The sequence below is a fragment of the Phyllobates terribilis genome, unplaced genomic scaffold (genome assembly GCF_046119375.1).
Source record: "Phyllobates terribilis strain yellow unplaced genomic scaffold, ASM4611937v1 Scaffold_8__6_contigs__length_399053987, whole genome shotgun sequence".
NCBI classification, from domain to species: domain Eukaryota; kingdom Metazoa; phylum Chordata; class Amphibia; order Anura; family Dendrobatidae; genus Phyllobates; species Phyllobates terribilis.
Window position 1 is genome coordinate 345,662,513 of NW_027362768.1, and position 14,916 is coordinate 345,677,428.

A 14,916-nucleotide genomic window follows, 5' to 3' on the forward strand; every position below is an offset into this window, starting at 1 on the left:
CCACCTTCAGTCTGCTGCTGAACAGCCAGCAGCAGCAGCAGCAGGAGAGGTAATTAATCAGCAACCCTCCTGCTAAGGGTAGACAGCTGCTCGTTCCACCCCCCCCACCCCCGCCTTAATTGGTTCTCCTCCCTTCCAACGGTGTTGAGGCGGGTGGAAACAGCCGGGGGTTGAGGCTACTGTGCTAAAAGAGGTGGAGTTATGCAGATCTAAAACGCGTGGATTGCAGCAGCAGCAAGCCGAAAAGTGCAGGCATGTGAGGGATCTAGAGGTTGACAGCATGTCTTCTTAACGGGAGTCCAGGTGGCCATCTCCACAAATGGACTTTTCAGAATCCTTGGGTGGCACCGTAGTCGGAAACCAATTCTGGTTATCGCTTCTCGGCCTTTTGGCTAAGATCAAGTGTAGTATCTGTTCTTATCAGTTTAATATCTGATACGTCCCCTATCTGGGGACCATATATTAAATGGATTTTTAGAACAGGGAGATGGAAAAAGAGCTTGCTCTGTCCACTCCACGCATTGACCTGGTATTGCAGTATCTCCAGGACCGGTGCACCCCTTCTTTAATGCAGTTTCTAAAATCAGAAAGAATTGAATTCAATGCTTTTTGTTCATTTGGCTTGTTTGTCGGATTTTGGGATGGACTCTTTGGCTTTGCTTTTCTTCTCCTCATTGGATTTTTCATGTTAAAAGTTGTAGAAGCCAGATGACAAGCTCATTTTGGTTCAACTTCAGCAACTGTGCATTGCATTGCCATGTAATGTAATGCAATGCTATCTATCTAGCTCTCCCTCTATACTTCCTTTTGGATAAACAGACATATTAGGCAAGCATTTTGGAGCTTTCACCTAAATAACTACAGGTGGTGAGATAAGCTGCACAATATAATTGAACTTTCAGTATATTGTTGCACACACACCATCTATTTAGCAAATGCCCTTGTTATCAACAGCAGCCTTTTAAACTCACCTGAGCTAACAGGTATGTGAGCTGGTTACTCTGCTGCACTTAAAATTTCTTTTTTGGTTTGCTACAATGCCTTTTCTGAAACGTTGTCTCCCTCTGCTGGAACACTGACTTCTTTCATTTAATGCCTGCAGACTATAAAAGAGAAACCAACCCAAAAATTTTGGTTGATTAGTCTGTGGCATTCTTTTAAACTGTTGCTTATGGCGGTCTCTGTGAGCTTCTCAGTGACATTCAGCCATCCAGGTATCCCGCCTGCAGTAGACGGAATGTGGCAATGGAACGCTGGCTGCGCGTGTCATAATAGGCTCTGAGCCTTTATATACCTGCGCACAGCAGCAGCCACCTTCAGTCTGCTGCTGGACAGCCAGTAGAAGCAGCAGCAGCAGGAGAGGTAATTAATCAGCAACCCTCCTGCTAAGGGTAGACAGCTGCTCGTTCCACCCCCCCCCCGCCTTAATTGGTTCTCCTCCCTTCCAACGGTGTTGAGGCGGGTGGGAACAGCCGGGGGTTGAGGGTACTGTGCTAAAAGAGGTGGAGTTATGCAGATCTAAAACGCGTGGATTGCAGCAGCAGCAAGCCGAAAAGTGCAGGCATGTGAGGGATCTAGAGGTTGACAGCATGTCTTCTTAACGGGAGTCCAGGTGGCCATCTCCACAAATGGACTTTTCAGAATCCTTGGGTGGCACCGTAGTCGGAAACCAATTCTGGTTATCGCTTCTCGGCCTTTTGGCTAAGATCAAGTGTAGTATCTGTTCTTATCAGTTTAATATCTGATACGTCCCCTATCTGGGGACCATATATTAAATGGATTTTTAGAACAGGGAGATGGAAAAAGAGCTTGCTCTGTCCACTCCACGCATTGACCTGGTATTGCAGTATCTCCAGGACCGGTGCACCCCTTCTTTAATGCAGTTTCTAAAATCAGAAAGAATTGAATTCAATGCTTTTTGTTCATTTGGCTTGTTTGTCGGATTTTGGGATGGACTCTTTGGCTTTGCTTTTCTTCTCCTCATTGGATTTTTCATGTTAAAAGTTGCAGAAGCCAGATGACAAGCTCATTTTGGTTCAACTTCAGCAACTGTGCATTGCATTGCCATGTAATGTAATGCAATGCTATCTATCTAGCTCTCCCTCTATACTTCCTTTTGGATAAACAGACATATTAGGCAAGCATTTTGGAGCTTTCACCTAAATAACTACAGGTGGTGAGATAAGCTGCACAATATAATTGACCTTTCAGTATATTGTTGCACACACACCATCTATTTAGCAAATGCCCTTGTTATCAACAGCAGCCTTTTAAACTCACCTGAGCTAACAGGTATGTGAGCTGGTTACTCTGCTGCGCTTAAAATTTCTTTTTTGGTTTGCTACAATGCCTTTTCTGAAACGTTGTCTCCCTCTGCTGGAACACTGACTTCTTTCATTTAATGCCTGCAGACTATAAAAGAGAAACCAACCCAAAAAGTTTGGTTGATTAGTCTGTGGCATTCTTTTAAACTGTTGCTTATGGCGGTCTCTGTGAGCTTCTCAGTGACATTCAGCCATCCAGGTATCCCGCCTGCAGTAGACGGAATGTGGCAATGGAACGCTGGCTGCGCGTGTCATAATAGGCTCTGAGCCTTTATATACCTGTGCACAGCAGCAGCCACCTTCAGTCTGCTGCTGGACAGCCAGCAGCAGCAGCAGCAGCAGGAGAGGTAATTAATCAGCAACCCTCCTGCTAAGGGTAGACAGCTGCTCGTTCCACCCCCCCCCCGCCTTAATTGGTTCTCCTCCCTTCCAACGGTGTTGAGGCGGGTGGGAACAGCCGGGGGTTGAGGGTACTGTGCTAAAAGAGGTGGAGTTATGCAGATCTAAAACGCGTGGATTGCAGCAGCAGCAAGCCGAAAAGTGCAGGCATGTGAGGGATCTAGAGGTTGACAGCATGTCTTCTTAACGGGAGTCCAGGTGGCCATCTCCACAAATGGACTTTTCAGAATCCTTGGGTGGCACCGTAGTCGGAAACCAATTCTGGTTATCGCTTCTCGGCCTTTTGGCTAAGATCAAGTGTAGTATCTGTTCTTATCAGTTTAATATCTGATACGTCCCCTATCTGGGGACCATATATTAAATGGATTTTTAGAACAGGGAGATGGAAAAAGAGCTTGCTCTGTCCACTCCACGCATTGACCTGGTATTGCAGTATCTCCAGGACCGGTGCACCCCTTCTTTAATGCAGTTTCTAAAATCAGAAAGAATTGAATTCAATGCTTTTTGTTCATTTGGCTTGTTTGTCGGATTTTGGGATGGACTCTTTGGCTTTGCTTTTCTTCTCCTCATTGGATTTTTCATGTTAAAAGTTGCAGAAGCCAGATGACAAGCTCATTTTGGTTCAACTTCAGCAACTGTGCATTGCATTGCCATGTAATGTAATGCAATGCTATCTATCTAGCTCTCCCTCTATACTTCCTTTTGGATAAACAGACATATTAGGCAAGCATTTTGGAGCTTTCACCTAAATAACTACAGGTGGTGAGATAAGCTGCACAATATAATTGACCTTTCAGTATATTGTTGCACACACACCATCTATTTAGCAAATGCCCTTGTTATCAACAGCAGCCTTTTAAACTCACCTGAGCTAACAGGTATGTGAGCTGGTTACTCTGCTGCGCTTAAAATTTCTTTTTTGGTTTGCTACAATGCCTTTTCTGAAACGTTGTCTCCCTCTGCTGGAACACTGACTTCTTTCATTTAATGCCTGCAGACTATAAAAGAGAAACCAACCCAAAAAGTTTGGTTGATTAGTCTGTGGCATTCTTTTAAGCTGTTGCTTATGGCGGTCTCTGTGAGCTTCTCAGTGACATTCAGCCATCCAGGTATCCCGCCTGCAGTAGACGGAATGTGGCAATGGAACGCTGGCTGCGCGTGTCATAATAGGCTCTGAGCCTTTATATACCTGCGCACAGCAGCAGCCACCTTCAGTCTGCTGCTGGACAGCCAGCAGCAGCAGCAGCAGGAGAGGTAATTAATCAGCAACCCTCCTGCTAAGGGTAGACAGCTGCTCGTTCCACCCCCCCCGCCTTAATTGGTTCTCCTCCCTTCCAACGGTGTTGAGGCGGGTGGGAACAGCCGGGGGTTGAGGGTACTGTGCTAAAAGAGGTGGAGTTATGCAGATCTAAAACGCGTGGATTGCAGCAGCAGCAAGCCGAAAAGTGCAGGCATGTGAGGGATCTAGAGGTTGACAGCATGTCTTCTTAACGGGAGTCCAGGTGGCCATCTCCACAAATGGACTTTTCAGAATCCTTGTGTGGCACCGTAGTCGGAAACCAATTCTGGTTATCGCTTCTCGGCCTTTTGGCTAAGATCAAGTGTAGTATCTGTTCTTATCAGTTTAATATCTGATACGTCCCCTATCTGGGGACCATATATTAAATGGATTTTTAGAACAGGGAGATGGAAAAAGAGCTTGCTCTGTCCACTCCACGCATTGACCTGGTATTGCAGTATCTCCAGGACCGGTGCACCCCTTCTTTAATGCAGTTTCTAAAATCAGAAAGAATTGAATTCAATGCTTTTTGTTCATTTGGCTTGTTTGTCGGATTTTGGGATGGACTCTTTGGCTTTGCTTTTCTTCTCCTCATTGGATTTTTCATGTTAAAAGTTGCAGAAGCCAGATGACAAGCTCATTTTGGTTCAACTTCAGCAACTGTGCATTGCATTGCCATGTAATGTAATGCAATGCTATCTATCTAGCTCTCCCTCTATACTTCCTTTTGGATAAACAGACATATTAGGCAAGCATTTTGGAGCTTTCACCTAAATAACTACAGGTGGTGAGATAAGCTGCACAATATAATTGACCTTTCAGTATATTGTTGCACACACACCATCTATTTAGCAAATGCCCTTGTTATCAACAGCAGCCTTTTAAACTCACCTGAGCTAACAGGTATGTGAGCTGGTTACTCTGCTGCGCTTAAAATTTCTTTTTTGGTTTGCTACAATGCCTTTTCTGAAACGTTGTCTCCCTCTGCTGGAACACTGACTTCTTTCATTTAATGCCTGCAGACTATAAAAGAGAAACCAACCCAAAAAGTTTGGTTGATTAGTCTGTGGCATTCTTTTAAACTGTTGCTTATGGCGGTCTCTGTGAGCTTCTCAGTGACATTCAGCCATCCAGGTATCCCGCCTGCAGTAGACGGAATGTGGCAATGGAACGCTGGCTGCGCGTGTCATAATAGGCTCTGAGCCTTTATATACCTGCGCACAGCAGCAGCCACCTTCAGTCTGCTGCTGGACAGCCAGCAGCAGCAGCAGCAGCAGGAGAGGTAATTAATCAGCAACCCTCCTGCTAAGGGTAGACAGCTGCTCGTTCCACCCCCCCCCGCCTTAATTGGTTCTCCTCCCTTCCAACGGTGTTGAGGCGGGTGGGAACAGCCGGGGGTTGAGGGTACTGTGCTAAAAGAGGTGGAGTTATGCAGATCTAAAACGCGTGGATTGCAGCAGCAGCAAGCCGAAAAGTGCAGGCATGTGAGGGATCTAGAGGTTGACAGCATGTCTTCTTAACGGGAGTCCAGGTGGCCATCTCCACAAATGGACTTTTCAGAATCCTTGGTTGGCACCGTAGTCGGAAACCAATTCTAGTTATCGCTTCTCGGCCTTTTGGCACGATCTATCAGGTTTACCTGTGTGGTCTTGCCTGTGAGGTGCTCTTGGTACCCTTTCTCTCGGCCTGGGGGGATCGTTCCTCTTCGGAGGGACTTAACCCCCCTGCTGCTATTGGGAGGAAGGATTAGTCCGGGAGCAACGGGAAGGGATCCCATGAAGGCTTGCGCCTTTCAGAGAGAAGAGTCGGTACGTTCCTGAGTGAAGGATGCCGGCAACGCTCACATATTCATCGGGTGATGCCCGGATGCGGAACACCGTGAGGATTGAAGTTGGAGCAGGATCGAGGACGGAGAAGAACTTGGACTACATCTGCCATAGGATTCTGCTTGGAGTTCTGGAGTTTCGGCGGGAAGACATAGTCTGCTTCCAGGACAATGAGTACAAGGGGACTTACACCATCACCTTCAAGAGCCAGGGATGCTGTCACCAACTCGTACAAAAGGTAAATGAGAAAAACTACTTAGATGAATTGGATGGACTAACCTTTTGTCTATTGTATGCCTATGACGAGATCCCTATCGTGGTGCATTTCCCGAACCCCTTTGTGGAAGCTGCAGACATCTCGACCTACCTTATCCGTTATTGTGATGATCTGAGATACCTGGGCACTGTGAAGAACGCGGTAGGCTTCTGGTGCGGCAAGAGGAGGTACATGGCCCGTCTAAAGAGGGACCCAAGCGGAGTGGGAGGAATGCTACACCCTCCCTCAACATTTGTGATCGGTAAGAGCAGAGGCTACTTATTTTACCCTGGAATGCCGGTATGTTGCAGGAACTGTGGACAAATGGGTCATACCCAAACGTCCTGCACGGGCAGGAAAGTAGACCGCTGCAATAATTGCAGCTGTTACGGACATTTAATGAAGGACTGTCCCGCTGGGAGGAAATGCAATCTTTGTGGTGAGGCGGGGCACATGTTCCGAGGATGCCCCAACAGGACCAGGACCAGGACCTATGCAGAAGCTGCATCTTCTGCAGCTGAGCCGATGCGCCCGCCGGTCTTCACTGGCGGGCCGGCGTCGGAGGGCGGTTCGAAGGGCGAGAAGGCTGGGATGGAGCAGGGAGCCGGAGGCCCCTCTGGGGCGGCCCCTGCATCGAAGTCCCTTAACGATGGGCGGACCTCGCATGGACCGGAGCGGAGGGGTCCTCCTTCTGGGAGGGTATCCTCCGTGTCGATGGTTCCCGATACCGATCCTGTTGGCCTGGAGGGTGGTGCCCCTGTGCGGTTGGCTACAGGGGACCACGCAGCGATGGCCTCAGGATCTTCCAGGGCGATTAGCCAGCCAGATGAGGGGGCTTTGCTTCTAGGTGGCGAACATCAGGGAATCGGTGTTGGTGATCTTATCCTGATGGACCAGTCTCTCCCCCTGGAGGAGGTGGAGGAAGAGGAGGACTGCACCAGTGACCTAGTGGAGTCTGCCCCGAAAAAGAGACGGAATGTCGAAGCCCCAGCGTCTCCTGGAATGTGGCTGGGAACCGTGACCTACGAGGGGGCAACCGCCGGCTCACAGAATATCGAGTCGTTTGGGTCCTCTAGCCCGGATGTCCTGGAGCAATTTGACATACAGGGCTTTGAGTCAGGTGTCCTCATGGAAGATCCACCACCCTGACCTATGAATGCCGACATTAAGGCTTGTCTCATTGAATGTGAGGTCATTAAAGAGCCCAGTTCGTAGGGCTGCTCTATTCAAGTATTTAGAAACCGCTGACTTTGACATTTGTTTATTACAGGAATGCGGGATACAACATGCACTAAATTATAATGACATCAAGACAGATTGGAGACTGGGGCCCTCCATCTGGTCTGGCTCCAATGACAACAAGTCAGCGGGGGTGGGCTTCCTCTGTCGTGGGAGAAATATTACTGTAAATGCTGTCACAGAAATAGTACCAGGCAGAGTGGTTTTAGTGCATTTTAAATTTAATGGTTTTACCCTACGTGTAATGAATATTTATGCTCCCCCTGATAAGCAAGAGAGAATTAATTTATTTGGGATATTGCCATTGTACTGTACTGGGTCATCTCCCCTGAATCGTAGGGGGTGATTTTAATTGTCTTTGTGCTAGTGAACAACGAGCGGGGGTGACCCTTTACGCAAATTGGATAAGTCATGTCATCTATTGAAAGATTTTATAACTGATTTTAAATTATGCGATGCGTGGAGGTCACTCCTGCCGACGGACCCTGGTTATACGTGGTCCGGAAGAGGGGTGTCCTCCAGGATCGATTTTATTTTCCTATCAGATGATTTTAACCCTGTAAAATGTGTTTTAACATCAAATATATTTTCTGACCATAAGGGCTTGGAGGTGCACCTAGAATACCGGGATGAACAGAGGGTCAACAGGGGCCTCTGGCGTCTAAGTACTTACCTGCTGGAGGACCCTCTGATTCGACAAGACTTTGTAAAGCCTTTCAAGCCTGGCGGCGACAAAAACCTTCTGATGCCCCTATGGTAACCTGGTGGGAAATTTGAAAAAAAAAGTCAGAATGTTTTTTATAAAAGCAGGGAGACGTAAAGCTAGAGAGAAAAAAAGATGTTTTAGTGATCTTAATACCAAACTACAAACACTTTTTAAATTCAAAGAGCTAGGGGTGGAGGTGGGAGATGATATTGCTAGCCTAAAAACTGAAATCCAGAACTGCATAGACACAAAGGGGAAAGAGATTATTTTTAACTCTAGAGTGCAGCACTTGGAGGAGGGGGAGAAGTGCTCTCGCTTCTTCCTTCAAAAAAGTCATGGATAAAAGAGAAGTGATCACAAATCTAGAGGGTGAAACATCTATGCAGGGAATGTTGAATGCTACTTTTAACTTTTATAAGCATCTTTTTAGTAAAAAGTGTATAGATGAGTCCTTTTTATCTGATGCTCTTAATGATCTCGATTTTAAGTTAAATTTTACAGACCAGGAGTTTTTAGAACGCGATATTGTTTTAGAGGAATTATTTTATGTTTTTAAAAGTTTCTCTAAGGGTAAAGCACCTGGGTGTGACGGACTACCTGTAGAGTTTTATCTTACTTTTTGGGACATTTTAAAAGAGGACCCTTTTTATGCTTTTTAAAGAAGTTTTTATTTGTGAACAGTTGCCATTTTCGTGGAGGAGAGGAGTGGTGTCTTTGATATATAAAAAAGGTGATCGCAGTGCTCTAGCGAATTGGAGACCCATAACTCTCCTAAACGTTGATTACAAGGTACTTGCTAAGGTGGTTGCAAACCGGCTCAGGAATGTCATTGCCAAACTAATCCAGCCTGAGCAGGTTTGTAGTGTACCAGGCAGAAGTATTTCAGAGGTTTTAAACGTATTAAGGGATGTAATTTGGTATTCCAGAGACCGGGGTCAAATGTAGCTCTTTTAGCCCTAGATTTTGAAAAAGCTTTCGATAGAGTCTCTCAAAGATTTCTTTTAGAGTTTTAAAAAGGATGGGTATCCCTAATATGCTTTTAAATTGTATTAAGATTTTATATAAAAATTGTTTTAGGTTCAAATTTCTCTTAATGGCTTTTTACAGATGGAGTTCCCTTGAGTCCGGAGTGAAGCAGGGATGCCCCTGTCGCCCATCCTGTTCATCTGCGCCATGGAGCCCCTGCTGAGCGCAATAAGGAAAGACAAAGTGATTAGAGGGGTTCCTGTTCCTGGCGGAGGTGGCAGTGATGTGAGAGTCTTTGGCTACATGGATGACGTGACGGTTGTGTGCGTGGACCCTGCTTCCCTCCGGAGGGCGGTGTTGCGCATTGGATTTTTTTTCCCAGGCAATCCGGGTTTAAACTTAATTTAAATAATCTGAATGTCTGACTTTGGGATCCTGGGACACCGCCCAACTCACGCAGCTCACTATAAAACCGAGACAATGTAAAAATTCTTGGAGTTGTTTTTAACGAGGAGAATGTGGGAACTCAAAGCTGGGAGAATGTCATAGAAAAAATGTCAAAGAAAATATCATTTTGGGGTTTGAGGTCCCTAACAATGGAGGGGAAAATTTTAATTATAAAATCAGTGTTGTTACCCCTCATACTGTATATAGCTATGGTGTACCCCCCTCTGATGTTTTAATTAAAAAATGACTAGGATGATCTTTATGTTTTTATGGAACTCCAAAATGGAAAAATTAAGGCGAGAAAATAATGAGGAAGAATAAAATGAACGGCGGAAGGGATGTCCCCGACTTACATATTTATTTGTATTTAAATTATTTCTGCTTTTGTTTCAAACATTTTAATGGTAATAGTGCGCTAAGTTATTTTTAAAATATACTTGTGGGATGATTTTTAAAAGATGGTTTAAGTTGTCGTTGAATTCCCCTGTTTTACTATGTCCCCCCAAACACCAAGCAATCTTAGAAAAGACTGTTCGATTTTATAGCCTTGGTGATTTTAATATGGACATTTTTAAAGACCGCAAGAAGCTTTTATCTTTTCTGAGGAGGAATGAAGATGTGACCCCCATAGTAAATTTCTCAGAAGAGAGATCGAAGCAAGTTTGGAAGAATGTCTTCGGGAAATTCTTAGCAAATGGACATAAGGACATCGCATGGATGGTGGTCCACCAGTGCCTCCCCACCAGAGAGTTTCAACACAGGAGAGGCCTGGTGGCCAGAGCAAAATGCCCCAGAGACTCATGTGTTTATGACGAAACCACCTTGCACCTTATGTGGAATTGCCCATTTGCACAGGAACTTTGGCACAAAGTTGGGATTCTTTTAAAATGGACTTGCGGTTTAAGAGATTTTAACCATGAATATGTTTTATATGGCCTTTTTAAATGTCCGACCCCTCAACAGTATTGTATATGTTGGTGTATGATTAACTGTTTGAAAGACGCCCTTTGGAAGGCACGCAATATTTTACTTTTTAAACGTGATGCTATTTCTGTGAAGGATTGTCTTAAAATTGCTTTTAGTCAGATGTATATTTATTACTTGAGGGATGTCAAATGTATTGGGAGGAGGGATGCTAATCGTATATGGGGTTTTTATGGGTGGAATTCTGTGTTTTATTAATGTATTGTTTGTGTTGCTGTTTTTGATTGTAAACCATCTTTTACGCACATAATAAAATATGTTGAAACCTGATCTGTTCTTATCAGTTTAATATCTGATACGTCCCCTATCTGGGGACCATATATTAAATGGATTTTTAGAACAGGGAGATGGAAAAAGAGCTTGCTCTGTCCACTCCACGCATTGACCTGGTATTGCAGTATCTCCAGGACCGGTACACCCCTTCTTTAATGCAGTTTCTAAAATCAGAAAGAATTGAATTCAATGCTTTTTGTTCATTTGGCTTGTTTGTCGGATTTTGGGATGGACTCTTTGGCTTTGCTTTTCTTCTCCTCATTGGATTTTTCATGTTAAAAGTTGCAGAAGCCAGATGACAAGCTCATTTTGGTTCAACTTCAGCAACTGTGCATTGCATTGCCATGTAATGTAATGCAATGCTATCTATCTAGCTCTCCCTCTATACTTCCTTTTGGATAAACAGACATATTAGGCAAGCATTTTGGAGCTTTCACCTAAATAACTACAGGTGGTGAGATAAGCTGCACAATATAATTGACCTTTCAGTATATTGTTGCACACACACCATCTATTTAGCAAATGCCCTTGTTATCAACAGCAGCCTTTTAAACTCACCTGAGCTAACAGGTATGTGAGCTGGTTACTCTGCTGCGCTTAAAATTTCTTTTTTGGTTTGCTACAATGCCTTTTCTGAAACGTTGTCTCCCTCTGCTGGAACACTGACTTCTTTCATTTAATGCCTGCAGACTATAAAAGAGAAACCAACCCAAAAAGTTTGGTTGATTAGTCTGTGGCATTCTTTTAAACTGTTGCTTATGGCGGTCTCTGTGAGCTTCTCAGTGACATTCAGCCATCCAGGTATCCCGCCTGCAGTAGACGGAATGTGGCAATGGAACGCTGGCTGCGCGTGTCATAATAGGCTCTGAGCCTTTATATACCTGCGCACAGCAGCAGCCACCTTCAGTCTGCTGCTGGACAGCCAGCAGCAGCAGCAGCAGGAGAGGTAATTAATCAGCAACCCTCCTGCTAAGGGTAGACAGCTGCTCGTTCCACCCCCCCCCCCCGCCTTAATTGGTTCTCCTCCCTTCCAACGGTGTTGAGGCGGGTGGGAACAGCCGGGGGTTGAGGGTACTGTGCTAAAAGAGGTGGAGTTATGCAGATCTAAAACGCGTGGATTGCAGCAGCAGCAAGCCGAAAAGTGCAGGCATGTGAGGGATCTAGAGGTTGACAGCATGTCTTCTTAACGGGAGTCCAGGTGGCCATCTCCACAAATGGACTTTTCAGAATCCTTAGGTGGCACCGTAGTCGGAAACCAATTCTGGTTATCGCTTCTCGGCCTTTTGGCTAAGATCAAGTGTAGTATCTGTTCTTATCAGTTTAATATCTGATACGTCCCCTATCTGGGGACCATATATTAAATGGATTTTTAGAACAGGGAGATGGAAAAAGAGCTTGCTCTGTCCACTCCACGCATTGACCTGGTATTGCAGTATCTCCAGGACCGGTGCACCCCTTCTTTAATGCAGTTTCTAAAATCAGAAAGAATTGAATTCAATGCTTTTTGTTCATTTGGCTTGTTTGTCGGATTTTGGGATGGACTCTTTGGCTTTGCTTTTCTTCTCCTCATTGGATTTTTCATGTTAAAAGTTGCAGAAGCCAGATGACAAGCTCATTTTGGTTCAACTTCAGCAACTGTGCATTGCATTGCCATGTAATGTAATGCAATGCTATCTATCTAGCTCTCCCTCTATACTTCCTTTTGGATAAACAGACATATTAGGCAAGCATTTTGGAGCTTTCACCTAAATAACTACAGGTGGTGAGATAAGCTGCACAATATAATTGACCTTTCAGTATATTGTTGCACACACACCATCTATTTAGCAAATGCCCTTGTTATCAACAGCAGCCTTTTAAACTCACCTGAGCTAACAGGTATGTGAGCTGGTTACTCTGCTGCGCTTAAAATTTCTTTTTTGGTTTGCTACAATGCCTTTTCTGAAACGTTGTCTCCCTCTGCTGGAACACTGACTTCTTTCATTTAATGCCTGCAGACTATAAAAGAGAAACCAACCCAAAAAGTTTGGTTGATTAGTCTGTGGCATTCTTTTAAACTGTTGCTTATGGCGGTCTCTGTGAGCTTCTCAGTGACATTCAGCCATCCAGGTATCCCGCCTGCAGTAGACGGAATGTGGCAATGGAACGCTGGCTGCGCGTGTCATAATAGGCTCTGAGCCTTTATATACCTGCGCACAGCAGCAGCCACCTTCAGTCTGCTGCTGGACAGCCAGCAGCAGCAGCAGCAGCAGGAGAGGTAATTAATCAGCAACCCTCCTGCTAAGGGTAGACAGCTGCTCGTTCCACCCCCCCCCCCGCCTTAATTGGTTCTCCTCCCTTCCAACGGTGTTGAGGCGGGTGGGAACAGCCGGGGGTTGAGGGTACTGTGCTAAAAGAGGTGGAGTTATGCAGATCTAAAACGCGTGGATTGCAGCAGCAGCAAGCCGAAAAGTGCAGGCATGTGAGGGATCTAGAGGTTGACAGCATGTCTTCTTAACGGGAGTCCAGGTGGCCATCTCCACAAATGGACTTTTCAGAATCCTTGGGTGGCACCGTAGTCGGAAACCAATTCTGGTTATCGCTTCTCGGCCTTTTGGCTAAGATCAAGTGTAGTATCTGTTCTTATCAGTTTAATATCTGATACGTCCCCTATCTGGGGACCATATATTAAATGGATTTTTAGAACAGGGAGATGGAAAAAGAGCTTGCTCTGTCCACTCCACGCATTGACCTGGTATTGCAGTATCTCCAGGACCGGTGCACCCCTTCTTTAATGCAGTTTCTAAAATCAGAAAGAACTGAATTCAATGCTTTTTGTTCATTTGGCTTGTTTGTCGGATTTTGGGATGGACTCTTTGGCTTTGCTTTTCTTCTCCTCATTGGATTTTTCATGTTAAAAGTTGCAGAAGCCAGATGACAAGCTCATTTTGGTTCAACTTCAGCAACTGTGCATTGCATTGCCATGTAATGTAATGCAATGCTATCTATCTAGCTCTCCCTCTATACTTCCTTTTGGATAAACAGACATATTAGGCAAGCATTTTGGAGCTTTCACCTAAATAACTACAGGTGGTGAGATAAGCTGCACAATATAATTGACCTTTCAGTATATTGTTGCACACACACCATCTATTTAGCAAATGCCCTTGTTATCAACAGCAGCCTTTTAAACTCACCTGAGCTAACAGGTATGTGAGCTGGTTACTCTGCTGCGCTTAAAATTTCTTTTTTGGTTTGCTACAATGCCTTTTCTGAAACGTTGTCTCCCTCTGCTGGAACACTGACTTCTTTCATTTAATGCCTGCAGACTATAAAAGAGAAACCAACCCAAAAAGTTTGGTTGATTAGTCTGTGGCATTCTTTTAAACTGTTGCTTATGGCGGTCTCTGTGAGCTTCTCAGTGACATTCAGCCATCCAGGTATCCCGCCTGCAGTAGACGGAATGTGGCAATGGAACGCTGGCTGCGCGTGTCATAATAGGCTCTGAGCCTTTATATACCTGCGCACAGCAGCAGCCACCTTCAGTCTGCTGCTGGACAGCCAGCAGCAGCAGCAGCAGCAGCAGGAGAGGTAATTAATCAGCAACCCTCCTGCTAAGGGTAGACAGCTGCTCGTTCCCCCCCCCCCGCCTTAATTGGTTCTCCTCCCTTCCAACGGTGTTGAGGCGGGTGGGAACAGCCGGGGGTTGAGGGTACTGTGCTAAAAGAGGTGGAGTTATGCAGATCTAAAACGCGTGGATTGCAGCAGCAGCAAGCCGAAAAGTGCAGGCATGTGAGGGATCTAGAGGTTGACAGCATGTCTTCTTAACGGGAGTCCAGGTGGCCATCTCCACAAATGGACTTTTCAGAATCCTTGGGTGGCACCGTAGTCGGAAACCAATTCTGGTTATCGCTTCTCGGCCTTTTGGCTAAGATCAAGTGTAGTATCTGTTCTTATCAGTTTAATATCTGATACGTCCCCTATCTGGGGACCATATATTAAATGGATTTTTAGAACAGGGAGATGGAAAAAGAGCTTGCTCTGTCCACTCCACGCATTGACCTGGTATTGCAGTATCTCCAGGACCGGTGCACCCCTTCTTTAATGCAGTTTCTAAAATCAGAAAGAATTGAATTCAATGCTTTTTGTTCATTTGGCTTGTTTGTCGGATTTTGGGATGGACTCTTTGGCTTTGCTTTTCTTCTCCTCATTGGATTTTTCATGTTAAAAGTTGCAGA

At 45.2% G+C, this 14,916-nt stretch overlaps 8 non-coding genes across 8 annotated transcripts; all 8 read left to right on the forward strand.

The window, feature by feature from the left end:
* Positions 1–372: 372 nt before the first annotated feature.
* Positions 373–563, forward strand: LOC141160550 (U2 spliceosomal RNA). The gene has a single exon (XR_012250305.1). It is a non-coding gene; the product is annotated as a U2 spliceosomal RNA (small nuclear RNA).
* Positions 564–1,681: 1,118 nt separating this feature from the next.
* On the forward strand, positions 1,682–1,872 carry LOC141160551 (U2 spliceosomal RNA). The gene has a single exon (XR_012250306.1). It is a non-coding gene; the product is annotated as a U2 spliceosomal RNA (small nuclear RNA).
* A 1,118-nt stretch (positions 1,873–2,990) lies between these two features.
* Positions 2,991–3,181, forward strand: LOC141160552 (U2 spliceosomal RNA). Its single transcript, XR_012250307.1, has one exon. It is a non-coding gene; the product is annotated as a U2 spliceosomal RNA (small nuclear RNA).
* A 1,113-nt stretch (positions 3,182–4,294) lies between these two features.
* Positions 4,295–4,485, forward strand: LOC141160554 (U2 spliceosomal RNA). Its single transcript, XR_012250309.1, has one exon. It is a non-coding gene; the product is annotated as a U2 spliceosomal RNA (small nuclear RNA).
* A 6,174-nt stretch (positions 4,486–10,659) lies between these two features.
* On the forward strand, positions 10,660–10,849 carry LOC141160246 (U2 spliceosomal RNA). The gene has a single exon (XR_012250197.1). It is a non-coding gene; the product is annotated as a U2 spliceosomal RNA (small nuclear RNA).
* Positions 10,850–11,966: 1,117 nt separating this feature from the next.
* Positions 11,967–12,157, forward strand: LOC141160555 (U2 spliceosomal RNA). Its single transcript, XR_012250310.1, has one exon. It is a non-coding gene; the product is annotated as a U2 spliceosomal RNA (small nuclear RNA).
* A 1,119-nt stretch (positions 12,158–13,276) lies between these two features.
* Positions 13,277–13,467, forward strand: LOC141160556 (U2 spliceosomal RNA). The gene has a single exon (XR_012250311.1). It is a non-coding gene; the product is annotated as a U2 spliceosomal RNA (small nuclear RNA).
* A 1,119-nt stretch (positions 13,468–14,586) lies between these two features.
* On the forward strand, positions 14,587–14,777 carry LOC141160557 (U2 spliceosomal RNA). The gene has a single exon (XR_012250312.1). It is a non-coding gene; the product is annotated as a U2 spliceosomal RNA (small nuclear RNA).
* The last annotated feature ends 139 nt before the right edge of the window (positions 14,778–14,916 follow it).